Source organism: Priapulus caudatus, unplaced genomic scaffold (assembly GCF_000485595.1).
Source record: "Priapulus caudatus unplaced genomic scaffold, Priapulus_caudatus-5.0.1 Scaffold85, whole genome shotgun sequence".
Taxonomy (NCBI): domain Eukaryota; kingdom Metazoa; phylum Priapulida; class Priapulimorpha; order Priapulimorphida; family Priapulidae; genus Priapulus; species Priapulus caudatus.
The window spans coordinates 36941-57224 of record NW_014577146.1 but is presented as its reverse complement, the minus strand read 5'-3'; the positions used below and the strand labels follow the sequence as shown (position 1 = coordinate 57224).

The window sequence follows — 20284 nt, the reverse complement described above, 5'->3', positions numbered from 1 at the left end:
CGAAGCTTGGTTTTGATTTCAGTCACGGGAATCGTAACCACCTATTTTTTTAGCTGATACCGACACGAGCCATCAGGACCTCGTGTCGTTCTATCTAGTTCTTAACCATGCTTAATAAATGTATCATTATTTTACTTGGAAGATTATTTAATTATTTCGTATTTTATAATGATAATAACGCATAAATATTACACAATTGTACTCCGTGTCTCTATACGCTTCTGATCCGATGATCATTTCCAACGAGAATACGCACTCGTAAGTGTCAGTAAAGTTACGACGCAGTTATTTGATGGCTAAAAGACATTTCACAGCCTTATTGGTCAACTGTCATATCGTATACATCACTATAAATACAACGGTGGATGGTTATGCTGAATATGTTTAAACGTGTAAACTGAAATGTTATATTACCGAATCAAAAGAGTGCAGGAGGCTGAGAGAAGTTGCGAATATTAATGCTTGAGGACGTGCTTAAATATTACTTACTCCACGCCCACACTGCTTTCCAATTTTTTTTCATTCACTAAAAACAATTAATGTTCAAATCAAATGATAAATATCTCTAACTATTTTTACGGTTATTATTCCGAGGTCTAATCGCATATAGACAGTGCGCATGCACCTGCGCACCACGCCGATGCTTTCAATATATAATTTATATGTCTAGTTAGTCAAGTCTAACTAGGCCTGTGTATGTGATGTCACATTGCTGGTCAAGCCGGTCGCTGTTGGCGGTATTTATTTCGTCGAAAGCTGCAGCACGGACTCAAATTGATATAAAGATGTGTGGCTCGCCAAGTGCAGCCTATAGCTACTCCCAGAGCAGTCTGACAATAATTGGTTCATTCTAGTTACTAATAATTTATGATTAAACCAATTAAAAACGTTCTCAGTGCGACACGCGGACAATGGTATCTTTATAGAAGTGATTACGTTATTATATTGCCTATAATTTCTCATTACTTGTTGATATTATTGGTTGAATGCCAATCAGGAAAACAGCTTGCCTGCTTCTCGACCGACGGTCTCTGGGTTAGTTGCGGCCCGCCCCTGGCTGCTGCACCAAAATACATCTCAGCACCTTGATTGCCGTCAAGGCGCCCGATAGTTCAATTCACATTAGAATCGGTGCGCGGAAGCATAGGCCATCAGTATTCATGATTTTGGAAACGGGGCGCCGTAATATCACTGAGATGAAATATAATCATCGTGTCGAAGATTTTCAGCCAGTTGTGATGCGCACGAATGTGTATTGACAAACGCAAAAGCCGTTCGCACATTTGCGAGTATAGCGTTGCGCAAATCGCCGAGCAAGTACGCTACGTACAATGCTGCATAGCGCTTCCGTATAGAGCACGGCGACGTCCCTATAGTTTACCACGCGAAAAATTGTAGTTTAATCGTAACGTACCAGTTTCTGTATACGCGCCAAAGCGCAAATAATTTATTAGCGCATTAATATGTACGAGGCAAACGTGCTGAAATTCGCCACCACAGCGAGCACGAGGATTTCCGAAACAATTCGCCCATTTATATTTTCATGATGCTGTAGTTTTGCATTATACCTATGTGAGTCTGTTTTTATTATATCCAAATAATATCAAATCATGACACAATTATCACGCGCAGCAGGTTCTTAATCGATGCCAAAAATTGTCGCTTTCTTTTTACTGTAATGTTGTTAATCAGTACACAAATAGTGGAGGGAATTGTGTGCGAAATGGCCTTCTGTGGTGGGCTAATCACTGAACTGTTTATAGTTTGACATCATTCTCCCTGTTACGTTTGTTTGACACATAGTCAGTGCACTGTTAGAATGTTTCCCATTGCATCGCTATAAATTCAAGAAGCGTAATAATTTCTAATCAGTACAGTCGCAATTTCTACACAAGAATCGCGCCACACGCTGCTTTACTTTCGCCAGTGTTCGGCGAAAGGCACAGCGCAAAGGGCCGCTAAAGTTTTGAGGTAGTGCGCGAATTCCTCTGCTGCGCAATTCCGACAAAATTAATAACAATCACATATACTTCGGCAAATTGAGAAAACCTTTTAGCATAAGGCACTGGCCAGAAATCGTCAAAACGCGGCATTGCCAGAGGAAAATCGAAAAAATAATTCTATCAATGTACTTGCCGCGTGACTGGAAGCTTTTAATAACGCTGTAATGACCGTGAGTAGCGGCAGCAACAAAGGATCTGCCCGCTAGTCACTACAAAGTAAAGGTCTCGCCTGGGACAAACTTCCCCCTGGCAAGCACCACAAAGGGTTGGCCAAAAATTATAGTCTGGTATAAGCGATTGACACTAATTGGGCGACAATTAGTTACAGCAGTGGCAGCCTCGCACACAGTGGCTTCTGCCGCGCGATGCCGCGCTGCCGCCAATTACCAGGGGCACTCTCGCGCAACATGCGTGCTTAAATCGACAGCAAGCCCGCACCGCTTCATGCCTACACGATATTCGTCAAAAGAAAAAAAAAAAAAAAAAAAAAAAAAAAAAAAAAAAAACATCGCGCACTGAGGAATTAATCGACGGGAATTTAGTTTATAGTATTATAACGGAGAGATGTGTCCGCACGTGCGGCGGCGTTGCTGTGCGGCGACGCACGGCATCACGGCATGCAGAAATCCGCCGCGCGCGTCAACGCTCACACACGCTCTCGGGGGAAGTGTACAGATGTGCGCCGCTCCGGGTACCATAACCACCAGCCGATTCCTTTCGCGCTTCAGCCGACGCTGTCAATGCTAGCAGATGCCGGCAGGAGCTGTTCGTTCCCTTCACGACCTGCGAGGTGCTCGTGGTGTATTCTGGACGACCATGTATTCGGTTTCAAATTCACGTTCACGCGCGCAAGTAAGGCCTTCTGGTATTATACTTATTTGTGTATATCATTAGTTGATTATTTGCGTTTGAGTACTTTTCCATTTGCATTAGATTAAGAAAACTCTCATCTTTTGCAATCTGTGTACGTCACGGCGAGATTAGTCGAATATACCTATCGTTTCACCACACCAGCACATTTCCCCTTCATGGTAGAGTAGCATTGCTTCCGTGAAAATATAATAATTAATGTTTATGCAATCGTCGTGTTTATGGTTAATCGGATAAATACTTTGCAAAGCGTTTTTCAATTATAAATACTTACTAAACAGATAAACAAGCGACATTCGGTCTTAAAATCCGGTTACAAATCTATCCAGTTCGTTTGCCGGCTAATTTGTTAACCGTCCACAGATTAAAAATTGAATGCATCATCAAGTAAGCATGTGAATTCCTAAATCGTGGTCATGCGCACTACCCTCCCTCGCCCCTCTCCTTCCGATCTCGTAGACCTCTACGCTATACGGCATCGATCTCATTCTTAAGTTGCTCATCAATCTTGCGTAATATTTATTCAACGAGTTTTCTTTTGCTTCGCAAGAAACCTCATTTTCAAGACTTCTCGCCTCAGCACTTTCTCAGCCTGTCAAAAATTTACTATAGATTCCTCACGATTTAATTTCATCGGTATAAATTATAAATATTTCAAATTAAAAATTCATGTTAATTTTGCCTTGGGGAAATGATTGTTTCCTGTTTGGACAGTTGGCTGTAACCGTGCGGCGGCCGGCCAGGTGCATCCTGCTCGCGTATGACTACTGGATGGATCCTCGTGGCTAGCTTCCTCGAGAAATGCCCATAAAAAGGCTTCTGTCTGCCCCCTAGAGGCCCACTATCAGTGATTTTGCAGCAGCGGTGAAACAGGTCTGTCTTCCCATGATAGCGGCCAAATCAGAAACATTTCCATTGTCTACTCGTTGTCTGCCTCTATTCGTACGCTATTTAGTATATATATATATAATAATATATATATATTCATGATATCATTGGTGTTTGATGTCTTAGTTATCAACGGCGAGCTTGCTTTACGGAAATGCGGATCCCTGCTAGCATGATGCTGCAATTAAAAAAATCAAGTATTATTTTTTTTTTAAAAAATTACCCGATAATATTTCTATTGTGCTATACACTGAAATAAATAGATAATTATTAAATAAATAAATCATATATATATATATATATATATATATTATATATCACACATACATATACATTCCCGACAAATAATCGCACATAACATTTTATATCTCGCCGTTAAGCCTTTCAACTAACAGATTCTTAAGAAAATTTAAAATCTATGAAAAAGTCAGCCGACATCACTTTGTATAATCGACATGTTCATGCAAAATCTTTCCCGCGTTAGTTAAATATACTATATATAGTATATATATATAATATATATTAGTATTACGCGTAAGTATAGTCTAGAAGTAGCAAGTCTCGTGTTCAACTGTATTACATGCCCATTCAATTCGTGATTAGTCACTAGTGACTCTAAGCCTTCCCTGGAATACGCTTGCCACTAAATTGCTTATGTAATTCGACAGGACATTTGCTTAGAAAATTACGACTTCGCTCCCCAAAGATCGTGACCAACAGTGTTGGTAATGTCTAGCAGTCGCGGGGGACGCACGGAGGTTGTTCGGTGTCTTGCTTAATCTAGACTAATCTCTTTTGGGGGCGAAATCGCGTTTCCTTCTTCCACCACGCCGTGATGGTCCGCGCTGCTAATCCTCGCTTACAGGAGAGCAGCAGAAAATTACGATTCATTGACCTATTTGGCTTTTGTTCCTATTAATGAGCTCAGCGCAAAGCTAAGTAGCGATTTGCAGCCAACGAAATTGTAGCTCTGGGCATTTATGCTAATAAATTATTAATCGCTGGTTCCATCAATTAGTGATTGCTATTCAAAAATGACTGAATAATTTAGATTGGTGCATTAGGCCGAGGCTGTCCTTTATAATGGAGACTGGCGCGAAAGACAGCGATGACAAAATGAAGATCAAGCGTGCAGTGGACGGTGCACGTCGTGGTTCACATTCTTCCACGAGAATTGTATTCATGTTTGAACGAAGCAGATAACGTAGCGGGGCTCCGAGAAAAATTTGTATGCCAGATCTATCTCACGTTGTAAAATTTTCATTCGCCATGCAAAGTGAAATAGTTAGGAGCACCCCCCCCCCCCCCCTTTCGCATCGAGAGTTCATCGGATGTTAATGAGATAGTAATTGTTCTGCGGGTCGAGAAATGTTGTAACGTGAAATCTACTGCACGGAAATCATCATATAGAGGATCCCCAATGTGTTCAAAGCTAGTATAGTATACATATAATAATTAGGTGTAAACGTTTTAACGACATCGTAGCTACGTACTGGCGATACCCATACGTGATTAAAATGCAGCTAAATTCAAATCCTGCTCACTAAAAATAAATATGAGTGGGCATTAAACTGCTAATATACGCACAGCAGCGTGCGATGTGTGTGCAGTCTGTTTGCATGGATCAGGCATGATCACCAATAGCGGGACGCTTCAAACAGTATGTCATTATTTGATCGGTTTCGTGCGCCCTAAATTCTTCCTGACGAACACTCGTCGGCGATGTTACAAATCACGAGGTGGTCCATTCTTACTCAGTCTGCTGTTTGTGCATCGCGTAATCTGTGTGAATGGAAATCCCACACGTGAGCCTGTAAGTGTTCGCGCGCCTCGATGATCAGTCCTTTACACCCGTACCGCCCATATTTAAATTCCAGAATTATATAATACCCAATGTTTGTATCGTTACCGCTAATACATATTGAATGAATAACACCATATTACAAAGTATGTGCGACCACCTCATCGTAATAACCACGTCATCACGTTAGTGTAATGCATATATGCGGCTCGCCAGATATAAACTATGAGCACTTACCAACAAGTAAATTATGGCAAGTTAATTATATAAATATTAACAATAATATTATATAAATTATAAATGAATAATCAGAGAACAATTCACATAGAGCCAAATTAGTTCCGAGATAAAAAGTTAGCCTAAGCATGCCATGATTCAGGTTATAACAATACGCCCGAAAATGAATGGCTGATACTTAGTGGCTAAATTTAGAATCCATCAGAGCTATACTATCGTGCAAATGTAATATAACCATCGCCATTGCATAATATATATTAGGCGATTCTCTAGCATATAATAATTTATAGCATAATAATGATGAAATACAATATTACTAAAAATAGCACGGAAAATGTTCATAAATATTGTCATCGTAAGCAGTTTTATTCTCCTATGATTTGATGTGAAATTAATTAGAACAGGTAATAGAGGCATAAAACCTTTGGAAAATTTCCTTATCGTACATAATTCTCGAGCAACAAGGCGTGGTAATAATAATATAAGTATTAAATAATAATAATAATAGTAGTAGTAGTAGTAGTAGTAGTAGTAGTAGTAGTAGTAGTAGTAGTAGTAGTAGTAGTAGTAGTAGTAGAGTGCTTGATTAAACGCAAGGTCCCCGGTCAGAAAATACAAATAATGAATATGCAACCGACAAATATCGAGAAGACCAATCACAAGGATAACATTAATAAAAACAATAATAGTAAAAATAACGTATAGAGTATCCTGGGTCATCTCATGCCGTTTTAGTAGTCTCGGGTAGTCCTCATCGGACGTTTGCGTCCATCGCTGAGGGAGGCGTCGACACCAACTAGGAGAATATTGATGGGAGCTCATAAATGAAAGAAACTCATCTCAGTTATAGTTTGTTTTGCACATTCGATCAAACCGCGTTTTACTTATTTATTCAGATGCGGAGGAAAGCGTGGCATCAGCACGTCACGTCTACATTTACATGACGCTCGCTGCTTCATCGCTTGCTTTTTAATTTGCCATTCAGTCGTAATGGCACTCGTGTAAATACATTAACTTTCGCTTGATTGAAATATTAAAGATTTATGTGTCCATTTTTGTTCACACTGCCATCTACAAGGCCGAAATACCACCACAATTATAGGTTCTAATCACTAGGGACGACTACATTACCTTGTTCGGCCGCAATAATAATAATTCTGTGAAATTTGAGACATAAAATGATAAAAATAATTAAATATCATCTATTGACAAAAGCCTTTGATATAAAACCATTTTCATGTAAGTCATTATTGGATGATATTCATTCGCATAGCGTCCCTAGGGCTCTCGGTGTAGCGAGACGAGACGGTGGGCTAATGCATCATCACAATTGTGGCGATCTATAGCAGTGTTATTGCTTTATTTCAACCGTGCCTGATGCATACTGCAAATATTTCATTCTCAAGTTAGAAAACGAGCAAGCGATGGCTGAATAAAGTATCAGCTGCGCGCCAGAGATAAAGGCCGACTTGCGGGAGATTGCTGAAAATTCATGTCATGCCTGATGCCTTTCTAAAAAACAATAATGGAACGGGCTGCCGTCAAAAATGCATTTTACACGGTTGACATGCCGGAAATGGTTTCACAATTCACCTCACGTCGTGCAAGACATAATCTCCCCGCATCATAACGCGATAATGCTTATTTATGTGCTTGCGCGTCAGCGTCGCCATGCTACTACTAGTATATTCAGCGGAGCATACTAATGTGCACGCGGGAAGCCTTAAACGTGCACATTGATGCCTTGTGAGGTGAAAGTTGGAGAGCGTCTATGTGAAAAACATTGTTGTAATTATAACGCAAAAATAAGATCGTAGGTCTAATTACAAGGGATGTAATGACAAATAATTAAATAAATAAATAAGGAAATAAATAAATAAATAAATAAAAAATGATTGATATATATATATATATATATATATAATATGTATATGTATATATTTATTTATTTATTTCGGATTCATAATGGTAGGCGACTAAGATCTCATATACGCGATGTTGGCGTGAGTTGTTTTACAAATCTATTTACGTAACCATAATCGCCCGTGATTCCTCGATATATTACTGCTTATAACAGCAATTACTCATCATTGTTCTCTTTTTCTTTCTAGTTTTTTCTCAAATTGCTTCTTAAGTGCAATCCAGAACTGTCTCAAGATGCGAAACCGAGAGACATGCGGCGATTTTCAGGTTGCACATGTATTGTTTACTTTTCAATTGAATATGTTTATGACGGATGGCCTTACAAAAATTGGCTGTGAGAACATGTATCATGAGTTAGTATTATTGTGGGAGATAATCCCCTTATTGAAGAGTGTGGCCTTGCGTAGTTACCATAGTAGAGTTTTTAATAAAACAATGAGAGCGGATCGTACATTAAAACAATAAGCATTTAAAATAACCAGCGGCAACTAGTTTTCGGTATCAAGCAACAGAACTCAAGCCTGCATGAAAATTTAGCTAAAGCGGCCATGCTTTATTTGCATCGGCTGCCGATTATCCTTTTTGTTGTACTTTTAACTCTGTCAACGCTACTTAGATCGGTCAGTCATCTTGTGCGTTTGCATCTGATGTCATCGCCATCGCTCCATTCTTGCAATTGTACGACCTTATCTTTAACAAAAATTTCATGCGCGTAAGCTGATTTCCTAGCCGGGAAGAATGATTATTTACTTGACTTTTGCTGCGACCGGATACTGATCAGTGCTTCTGGGTGGCCCATACTTAGACTGTTAGGGCGTTTACACTGTGTGATTCGTCGGTTTGCTGGTGTGTTGGGGCTGAAGTGCCTAGTGTTGTATTTGGGCAGTTAACTGAAATGTTAGGGCTGTATATTCGATGTCGAAACAAGGCGTGGAAAGTTGTCAGTGCGGATATAAAGTCGTGTCTACCAAATGCTCGTGATAGATTCATGTAAGTATTATATTCTGCTTTGTCGTAACTTATTTTGACTCACTAGAGCACTTTTCAATGCATAGTCTTGGCCCTAATTAATGCTTTTCTGATACCATAACGTACCGGCGGTTTTTACTCATATTATTTATGAGTACGACTTCATGACACACTTGATACTCAACGCTGAAATGTCGTCGGTAAATTGATAGCCATAATCATGCGAGCGTCGATCGTTCAATCTGTATTTTACAGTAAAGTGTGATTGTTTGGTGGTTGGATGGCTGGCGGACACAGTGCAGGCGTCCGATGGTGCGTTACTGGCGTATCCGACAACATGTTTGTCACAACAACTCCAAGCATTGCAGGGAGAGCGGCAGACTCGACCTTCAGATGAGGTAGTATTACACTAATTGCATAAAATATTATGTAATGAAGGCTATTAGGTATGGCTTAATTAATATGACGGGTATTGTGGTCTGCCGTGTGTCAACCTCGCAGTCGTGTGGATCACGAAGCACTGTATTTTTCGGCGTCCTGTCGTTACCGGCCATGATGTAAGCGACGGCGGAGTTTCTCATGATGTGTAACTATTAGCATCCATGATAAGTCTCACGATATAGATAGATGGGACGCCTGAAGAAATAAACGGAAGACGTGCGTAGGACGTTTATTATAGTGATTATATTATACTATATTATATTATTATATATTATACCGCCATAGTTTCTGCGAAACGTAGAAATATCCAAGCGAGTTTTTTTTTATGATAGAATAGTAATTTTAGTCATTATTTTATGAAAATAAAAATAATTCAATCTCGCTTGTGATGATGATTCAGCGCGTGTGAGCATTAATCTGCGAGATGCGAGATTATTTAATAGTTAATTTTATATAAAAAAAATATGCAATCATACGCATTTTCATTTGGAAGGAATCGCTTACAAATGGTTAGTAAATTTATGAGGCGCGTCTATACCCAGCCGTTTTCGTCACCGAGTTATCTTGATGCAAGTTGTACTTAGTCTCACCCGACTGCGCTGCGTGTACGTAGAGCAATTTCCGTCATGGTAGAAATTAATTTGTGATTAGCTGGATTCATCATATCCAGAGTGATCACACTAATTGAAGTAGGCTTTGTTTTCCGTGATGAATTACATATCGTATTAAATGTAGCACAGATGGCACATCCAATATGCATATCCCAGTAGTAGGCTCCTCATTACCAAATTTGCCGAAAATCTAAGAAATTTAATAATTTCTTTTTAAATGTGAGTGCTTAGTAAAAATGTATGAGTTTTAGTCCCACATGACCCTAATTTTCCACAGATTGATTTTTTAATTTTTAGTTTGTCAGCAGTAAGGGGGGCATGATTCAATAGTCTTAACAATTTCATTCGCTGTTGCTTTAATTCATTACATAATGTATGAGGTAGTTACTGTAAGGCCTACTTGCATTTCCTTTTAATGTTTACAAACCTTAAGTGAGCTTTTGATGTTTGAAGTTAACAACTTTAAAATGCGGTTCGCAAATTTCCTTCGTAATAATTTCAGCTATTAAAAAGAATTTCCATCAATAATATGTCTATATTCGTAGCAAGCGTCATGCATTGACGAGACTCGATCGGCAGTACCCAACGCTGTTTTTCCAGGTCACGTGTCACATCGAGTATCTTTCAAGCTATCCCATACTACTGATTATACCGCTACGAAATGTCTTATCTGGTATTGATTTGACGCTCACTTGTTTTGACCGATGAGAGATTCCTCTATGGGCCTTTTCTTGCGAAACAGAATATTTCACGATATGTCAACAGCAATAACTGCTATATGTGTTTTCGTATTTTCCGCTGTGCCATGATAATACGTTTACATTTGCGCTACATTACCATATTATTATCGATTACATTATAATGTTACATCATACATCGCAACGCTATGGCTCATGTTGACATGTTGCATTTATAACTCATATTCAATAGGTTACTGCTATGAACTTAGTTAAGTTGGTTAGTAATTTTTATCTATATTTCTTGGCGCCAATTTGCGTGTTACACCATACGCTTCATTTTACAGCGGAATCGCAATTACATCATTATTCAATTAGCATTTTGACTAATTAACATTTAAAAATCGATCAAATATCGTCTCGTCCTTTTAACTGAATTGCTATTCCTCTGTGCCTGTGTTATTGCAGCTCGTGTAAACGCTTCTAATAATTTTTCCTTTCCTCATCTTTTATGTTAATTATTTTCATGATAGTGAAAAACTATAAACTAATAGTATGTGTGTTAGTGACACCTCACGCGTGTTGCTATATCTATCGTATATCTAAACGTACTCATTCCCGAAGTCAATCCTGGGGCGAATCGCTGTGAATTCTAAGGGAGAATTTCTATAAGCAGTTATAAAAGAGAACATGCATGATGTTATTATATTCTTTAGAAATATACTTCCGTGCCATGTGAAGGGGTGGTATTAGCGTAGACAGCTCGGTATATGTTCGCGTATAATATATGTCTCTTTTATTTCCCGCTTAGATCGAGCTCTGTAGCATGTTGCAATTTAGGAATAGTAAAAATGAGATAATTATTTTTATTATTTTTTCCTGTAATAAAAACACAACTGTCATATATCCGGGGAGATTTTCACGTAAATAGTCTCTATGCGTTTATGACCACTTAGCATACCCCGAAAAATCATGAAAATGGGGAAAATATACGTATATAATTAATTACAAAAAAGTTAGCCTTATAACTACGGCAACAACATATATATATATTTGCTTGCTATATTCCCGTTTGTCTCGCAATGGGTGGTCAACAAGAAAATTGAATAACACGGTATATATATCCCCACTTGCAACGTCGCCGCATCACCTGACGAAGTGTTGCAGTAGCACACGAAACGTCGTTTTCTCCAATTTTCTTGTTGATCACGCATTGCGAGACAAACGGGAATATAGCAAGCAAGTATCACTTCCGCAATGGATAACGTTTTTAACCTTAACATATATATAGCTAGTAATATATATTAAAAATATATATTGAACATTTATATTAAAAATAAAATATTTAAGAACAATTATTTAACTAAATACCGCAATCCATAGTATAGGTGAGTGTATCAGGATTATAGTAAAACGCTATTCCAAAATTATTACGATATATATATAACTATTAGGTATACTGAAAAATATATAAGCAGCCCCTCTACCAAAGTCCATGTTTTGCGCTGCAGACCTCGTTCATAGCACTATCCATATCTCGTTCATAAAGACGGAGAATTTCTTAGTCACGCAAAATGCAATCTGAAACCTTTGTTACATCTTTTAACAATATCGCGAATAATGTGTGAAACCACGGTGCGTTATATCTGGCAATGAATGCAGTTTTCTTTGAGCCTACTTTTATATACTTTATACATCTATATGATAAAAATGTTAGATTAACTTTATGGCTTATTTTCAACTAGTATTACAACAAACGTTCGCATGGCTCTTAACGATGCAGTCTTTGACGATTTTAATTCCCGTGTGTTCCACGTGTAATATAAGTTTTTGATTATATGTTAAATTCTACGGAGTCTTCACGATACGTCCTTTTAAAGCACTGTGGCCGTGGGCACGATCGGTCCGATCTTAGACGAGTGTGTTCTAGCGGTAACCAAGCATGAAACACTAGGTGTCTGTCAGCGTGTCAGTGAAAGGGATGGCAGAGCTGACAGGCGTGCATCACGTCGTTAGCAAGAGCTATTTGATTTTTCACTCGACCGACCGCTTTGTCCTCCACTAATGTGTCGTAATGGACAGATGCTTCAAGTTATCATATATTTCATTCAGCCGCCATTCTTTCTCCTGCCTCTTTTGATGGCATAATAAAAAGGCACGTCAGAATGCTTATAAAATCAGCGCGTTTTGTTGCCGGCGTCGGAGAGGAGATAAGCACGTGACCGGGAACAAATGACAGCCTCTCCAAAGGACACAAGCACTCGCGATCCCTAGAGGGAAAACCTAGCAAAAGAGTGACGCTAGTAGGTACAGGGGTAAAGGTAACGTGCTCGAAGTAGTGGGAAATGCGATTTGCGTACGGCTGGCTGGACAAAAAGCGCGCTGACTGACGGTGGGAGAAAGCGCTGGTTTGATCATGAATCGCGAGGCCCCAGGTGTGGCAAGCTGTTACGAGATTCAGCGTTAATGGCGATCCTATTCAGCGGCCATTAGCGGCGCAATAAATCATACGCCTATGCCGAGGTACGGGTTCCCGCAGTGTGGTGACGCTCACTCTCTCTCTCTCCATGATCACACATTCGAAGAACCGCTAGGCCGATTATCGATTATTGGCGAATGCGAGTAACATGAATGTTTTGCTATAGGCCGTGGCAATATAACAAGCCTTGCCAGCATCGCTAACTGGTATTTTACCGGTCAGAAAAGCTCTTGTATTTATGGTAATTTAACATAATTTTCCAACGCATGGTATTGACCTGAAAAGGGTTTAAAGAAATTGTGTGTGAAAATGTGCCTTTGCGCGCATCATTAACTCAACACTCAGTTAAAAAAATCTACTGGTGATTTATTTATTTCTACTAATTTCTTCTAACGAGAGCATTTCTGCTCATCTCGCGAACCCTGTTTGATTCTCTAGCCATTCTAGCATAAATCTTAAAGCAAATGAAGTACATACGTCTCTAGGCAGGCAGGCAGGCAGGAAGGCAGGCAGGCAGGCAGGCTGGCAGGCAGGCAGGCAGGCAGGCAGGCAGGCAGGCAGGGAGACAGACAAACATACAGACAGACGGTCGGTCGGTCGGTCGATCACGCAGTCAGTCAGTCAGTCAGTCAGTCAGTCAGTCAGTCAGTCAGTCAGTCAGTCAGTTAGTCAGTCAGTCAGTCAGTCAAACAGACAGACAGACAGATAGACACACAGACAGACAGGCAGATAGACAGACAGACAGACAGACAGACAGACAGACACACACACACACACACACACACACACACACACACACACACACACACACACACACACACACAGTCAGTCAGTCAGTCAGTCAGTCAGTCAGTCAGTCAGTCAGTCAGTCAGTCAGTCAGTCAGTCAGTATTCAGTCAGTCAGTCAGTCAGTCGTCCAGTCAGTCAGTCAGCTCAGTCAGTCAGTCAGTCAGTCAGTCAGTCAGTCAGTCAGTCAGTCAGTCCAGTCAGTCAGTCAGTCAGTCAGTCCAGTCAGTCAGTCCAGTCAGTTCAGTCAGTCAGTCAGTCAGACAGACAGCCAGCCAGACAGGCAGGCAGGCAGACAGACTACCTGACAGAAAGACAGACAGGCAGGCAGGCAGACAGACTACCTGACAGAAAGACAGATAGACAGAGGGATTGACAGAGGGAAAAATGAGCGGACCCAGTGCGTTTCCCAAGAAAACACTTGCTGCCTCAACACATGTAGACGCACACACAACCCGCCTCGTTGAAGAAGAGAACACGCATCTTCATACACCCGCGCGTACAGACGCACACGCTAATTATGAATATGCAACACGCATATTTTCGCACACTATTAAATCCTTTTAAATAATTTTGTATATTTGTTTAATTACAGAATTATAGCCACATCTACTGTTCCTATACGTCTCGACTATTGTGTTCTGTAGAAGCCCTTCAAATGAAAGTGTCAACCCTCTTTGGTTCGCATAGCGCTTTCACTAAAAACAACCAACAGCAAAGTTACCCCCAGAGGCGCGACCCGCAGAGCTAGATAAACTTTGATAATTATCCCAGGGATGCTACCGATAAAAGACGGATGAATCAGCAGTCACCGTGACTATGGACGCGGGTGACAGGGTAGAAAATTGCCAGTTTTTATCTTGATTACTGCCTATTCAAACTGGGCCCTGCAGGCTGTTTTTTTCCGAATTAAATTGCATTTAAAGGATGATTGATATCACGTTTATCTTGCCGTAAGTTCTCTAATACTAGATGCGAAAATTTTATATTAATTTCAAAGAAGGCCTGACCGATGCAACGAGAAGCAAAAGTCAACATATTCCATACGGATGTGCGATGCTCATGTGTTTACATAGTAATTATGACCCACTCTCTTGTCTCCTGATGATGAAGGCTCGGAAATATTTAAAGCTAAATTGTGGTGCTTCAAAAACGCGATGATAAAATTACCATTAAACGCACGTCCTGATACTCTGCTCATGCCATGTTATCTCAAAGAGACGGGACTAGTCCATTCTTTAGTAACTAAATTTATAATGATCTATTGAATTGGCACGCGTCGAGCACAACACGTCACAAATAAGTTACGACGTCAATAATTTGTTTCCGTTCGGTAGTGTTATTTTGCAGGACTTTAACTAGTTCAACTATTCTTGTATAGAGGTAGAAATGTCATGTCTTGCTTTTGTCGCTTGCTGAGCGATTAGCTGGCCACTATGGGGAATATACTGCAGTTAAAATTGTCAACGAAAAGTGCATTTCTTTCGCTAGACGAGTTTTCGTGCATGTTCCTACTAGCACCGCCAAGATTTTCAAAAATTGTTAATTTCATAGGAAGGATTAGTTTGGCGGACCGATGTAGCAGGTGTATAATTCACAATGCCTATATAATGAATTAATCTAGTATTTAAAGTAAATAATACAGGGTACCTTAATCATTTGGGTAGTAAAAACGATTAATGAGGTTATGTACTATGGGATATCTCTTAGCATAAACAGTGTAAAATAAATGTTTGCCATAAAAAATTCTATGGGCACTTTCCGAGATTTATTGCAAAATACTTATGGTATTTAATTTTCTTTTCAATACCATTTCTATAAATCAGTTGTCGCGAGTGAGGAGCGTTAATCAAACTATTCTTTGCTTACTTTGTCTTAAGGTTAATTACTGAACCAGGATTAATTAGTGAGAAAGTGGCAACCTCTCTAGGGCTAACCAATAGTTTTTCCATCAGTGTTGTCGTGGTGCGTAAACAGGTCTGCAGAGAACTTTCATATGGTGATTAGTTAATTAAGTTATTTTAATTGAAAATGCTAATGAGACCTTTGCATTGAGTAGAGATGCTGCTCATCCGACATTTGTTTCGGGAGTGGCCTGCAGCGTAGCTTGTTAGTGATTTGCATAAGCACAGATTGCGCGTGCAATTAAGAGTCTTTGTCTCTATAGAAACTACCAGTAAAAATCCGATCGCTGATTTTACGAACTATGTTTGTGACGAGACAAGGGGGTTATCACGGGTTTCCAAAGTACGAGGGTCTAAATACGCGGGCAAAGATGATTGTCAACGTGAAAATATTCTCGTTAACTTCAATACCAAAATAGTTATGCAGTTGTGAACCGGTCATTTGCTGTCCCTTCATATTATATAGCAGATTTCTGCAATATGGTGATAATTAATATACAAAAAATAAATTGTGTTTCGTGCGCACCTAAAAATGTAAAAATAACATGACGTCAATGCACCTATAGCAAAAGAAGTAATGCACGCGTTAGACGAGGTTCCTGCTAGACGTATGTTAACGTACAAGTTAGTGTACCTCAATACCCCAATAAGCAGTTTGTACTTCTACGTTAAGTAGACATTTCAACGGTCGTTCGAGTATGGTCGTTTGCAATGTGCGCAGCCATAGCATACGTTGGTTGTTATTATACAGCTGACTACATACGGTCAACGTACCGTTATCAGTTACTGCGCAGCGTCTTCCAATTGTCTGCATCTGAACATGTATTAAATTACGAAAATAAATTTCAATATTTTTTCGTTACCATAAAGAGCTGATAATAATTTCTTATTTTTCTCTTCTGCGGCGACGCTTAATAATCCAAGCTGCGCATGGGCAGTAGCAACGATTATTGTCATGATTATCGTTGGTAAACATGATATTAGAAGCAGCAGTATACATAGATCTGTTGCTACTACCTGTCTACGCAAGTTGACAACTGTGGCTTTTCCAAAGCGCGAAGCGATGTCGAAGCTATTGATATTCACTCCGTGTTAAGAGACGCTCTCGTTCGGTTACAGCCTTTACTGAATAATGAGCAATTTGTAATTCAGATACTGATAGCGTGTGTGCCTGGAGGCGTGATGCTACCATGATATACAGCCGCCTCTGTGGTCCTCTGTTGGGCTATTCGCGAAAATTGGACGCCTTGCTGTGTTATAAACATTCGCAAATACCTTTGTTTTACTGGCTTTGTTTCATTGAGTGCCGCACTCAATCATGATACCGATCGCTTCGTACCAACTAGCCTCGAGCACGGCAACTTGGCGAGCGCGATATCGTAAAACTAGCGTTGACTTTTGTAGAGGAGTTGCGACTCGTGACAGTTAGTCGGTCCTCTGAAAGGTTTACGGTCGAAATTCGTTCGATAGTTAAAACAGCGTAATAGTAATACGATAAATTGGTACATAAATTGGGCACACAGGCACGTAAACACTCACGCGCACGCGCAGACACACACACACACACACACACACACACACACACACACACACAAACCACAGGCACATACACACACACATACACACACCTACACAAACACACACACACACACACACATACACCCACACGCACGCACGCACGAGCACGCACGCACGCACGCGCGCGCGCACACACACACACACACACACACACACACACCCAGGCGCACACATGCCCAGGTATCATGATCAGGCGCGCTCGTGGGCACGCGTGTGTGAATAATAGGCTGTTAAATTTTCCTAACAGGGTGTTCATATTTAAAGTTATACGCATCTGCGGTTTAACTTGCCCTTCCTATGGGACGCTAATTAATATGACACGTGTAATGGAAACTGTTGCTTTTGTGCGATCGCAAATATATAGTATCAGAGATCCCGTCTAATTGGCTCCCAACTGAGTTTGGCACCGCTGTGCCGCGCGTGCGACTGTTGTGCAGTCGTTATGTTGCGCATTGTAGGACCAGCTGGAGGCGTCGGCAGGTATAACGATTACAACGCTTGAGTTGACTGCTCATGCCCGTGACACACTATTCACGCGCGCGCCGGTAAACACGTGTCGTATTCGCTTAGGCGCGACAAAACAGGAGGTTGTTAGAAGGTTGAGAACCCCTCCCAACCATGTTTTGATAGGTGGAATTAGCCTATTGTTTTTCGTAAATAACGTGCGGGTCCTTGAGGGCTTCACCTGTGTCTTTTTCACGTTCAAGGACGGTCGTAACACCAAGCTGGCAAGAAACAAGAAGAGTGAATATCTAGACAGAACGATAGACGCGTGTGGTTAATTTAGGGATTACACGTACTACAATTTTTCGTAGAAGAGTTTAAATGAGCAGCTCGGTACGTAGCCTTGGTCCAGTTACGTTCGTGGCCATTATTGTACACGGAGATTTTTGTACCAGACGTCGTCTATTTAAACGCCCAACAGTTTGCTGATGTAAAGTAACCTTTGAAGCTACACACCCGTATTGTGAGCCTAAATACTTCATCATTTCTCATTTTCCCTCGCACAATCGCAGCCGACTCGGTAATGTGATTATTTTAATGAGATACGTTCGGTGTTTTGTTCCGGTAGACGAATCAAAACAGCACCTATATTATCGGCGAGATTTCCTAATTACAAACGCCAAGTAGGCTTTTAATTTCTTACCATTGTAGCCACAAGCCAATTTCTTGAAGACACTGCTAAACAGAGGCAGAGTTTCTGAAGAAACGTTTAGCAGTAAATTAAAATTGAATGAGCACTACTGAAAGGCTTCAATCTAAATATATTAATAAGTAATTGCTGCAGGGGGAAATTAATTTCGGAAGTGCCAGACAATTGTCGAGGAAGTGGAGACTTGAATAGGGTATTTGAGCGCCGGCAAACGTTATTACGGCAAGTAAATATTGGTAAAGTGTAAAGTCAAGTGGTGCCTGAGGCTTAGCTAGCTAGATTTTATCACGGAATATTGACAAAATTGTGTATATACACGTCAGTAGCAATAACGACAGCGGAAAGAAGCAGTTTGGATATCAGATAATGCACGAATTTTAAGCATAATTTATTCCTAAGCTCTAAGGTTTACGCATGAATTTTGTATAAGTTTAAGTACTATTTTATAATTTAATAAAATAGTTTATTATTTTTTCCACTATACTCTTGTCAGTTGAACCTAAAAGCACCCATAATTAGCTTTAATATAGGATTGTCCTGGTTTAATAACGTGTGAGAAAATTACAAGGACTTGAAAAAAGTCGAGGAACCGTGGCCGTATTATTTTGCTTTTCTTATAACATCGAGCTCACAAATAGAAAATATTAGATTCATGTTTCGTGATTAATTAAACGACATATTACTTATATATTTAATATATTAACATATATTATAAGATACATAATTGTACTGATGTTCCGCAAATTCTCTGGACAATTATACAGAGATGCATTTCATGAACTAAAATCACGTTGTGTTCTTAAAGTTACTTGATTACCTGTTATTAGTAAAGATAAATTTTATAGTTCCAAATCATAGGAAACGTTTTCAGTGAAATAATGCGTGGAAGGCAGTTGTTGCATAGTGTTGCCTGTCAGAGAGAAGAGGGAGACGGAAGAGAGAGAGAGAGTAAGTGAGCAAGAGAAAGAGAGAGAGAGAGAGAGAGAGAGAGAGAGAGAGTCAGAGAATTATATTTTAACATTTGTTATCGCCTATATCTTATAGTTGCAGGTGGATACATAAGCCGCATCTGTAATGCGAGCTGAATAATCGTGTTAATAAATGGCCGGGTAACAATTTTCAAACATTGACGATAATAATTTGTTTAAATTGACTACGTCACGAATTTTCTATGGTAAAATTTGTAAAATTGTTGTTGCCATTTTTTTACATTCAAAGTAAGAACTAACGGACTAAACGTATCGTCAAATTCTTACCTGATAAATTGTTTCTCAACTAGTTAAAATCAAAAAGCCTGGACGATTTGATATTATGCTTCCTGACATTAATTTGCTTGCTATTTAGTGAAAAAGTAGAAATATTTTATTTTATTTTTTACTATTATCACGGTGACGTAATCACTCTAAACATGTCGCACGCTAGACGCGCAATCGTTGAACTATCGGGATCATTAACAGAGATCGTTAGAGTCAGTCTAGTTGGGCACTTGCAGAAGTAAATGGTTGCGGATCCTACCTCACTCCATACTATCATCGTGCCGAAAACAACCTGGATGCCATCGAAGAAGTTGTCGCCTATTATGATTACAGTGGGCCACCTGTAGTCCAGCCCTCACTGGGTGCTGATTGCCTGATGCACGGTGTGGCTGAAGTAGATAAGAGATTGGCACATAAATCCATCACGAAGCGTCAACACGTGAAATTAGCGCCACAACATACGAGTACGCGACGTGTCATATACTGTTTCGCGCTCCTCGATAAAAGCGAACATAGTTTACTGACCATAACTGTCAAACAACAATCCCTATAGACAAAGCGCCATTAATGTGTGAGAACGGAAGTAAAAAAACTACTTATTTAATTTAGCTACGTGCCTTGATAATTAGATAAGGCAGTCTTAGTTATCCATAGTGCTAATCGTACTGCCTTTAGTGCTGCGTCGAGAAGAGGCAGCCATTCTCCATA

At 39.9% G+C, this 20284-nt stretch overlaps 1 protein-coding gene across 1 annotated transcript in view; it reads left to right on the top strand.

Annotated features, from left to right (window-relative positions):
- LOC106804743 (transcription factor COE3-like) overlaps window positions 1-20284 on the top strand; it is a gene marked incomplete in the record, with an annotated part of 113990 nt that overhangs the window by 79119 nt on the left and 14587 nt on the right.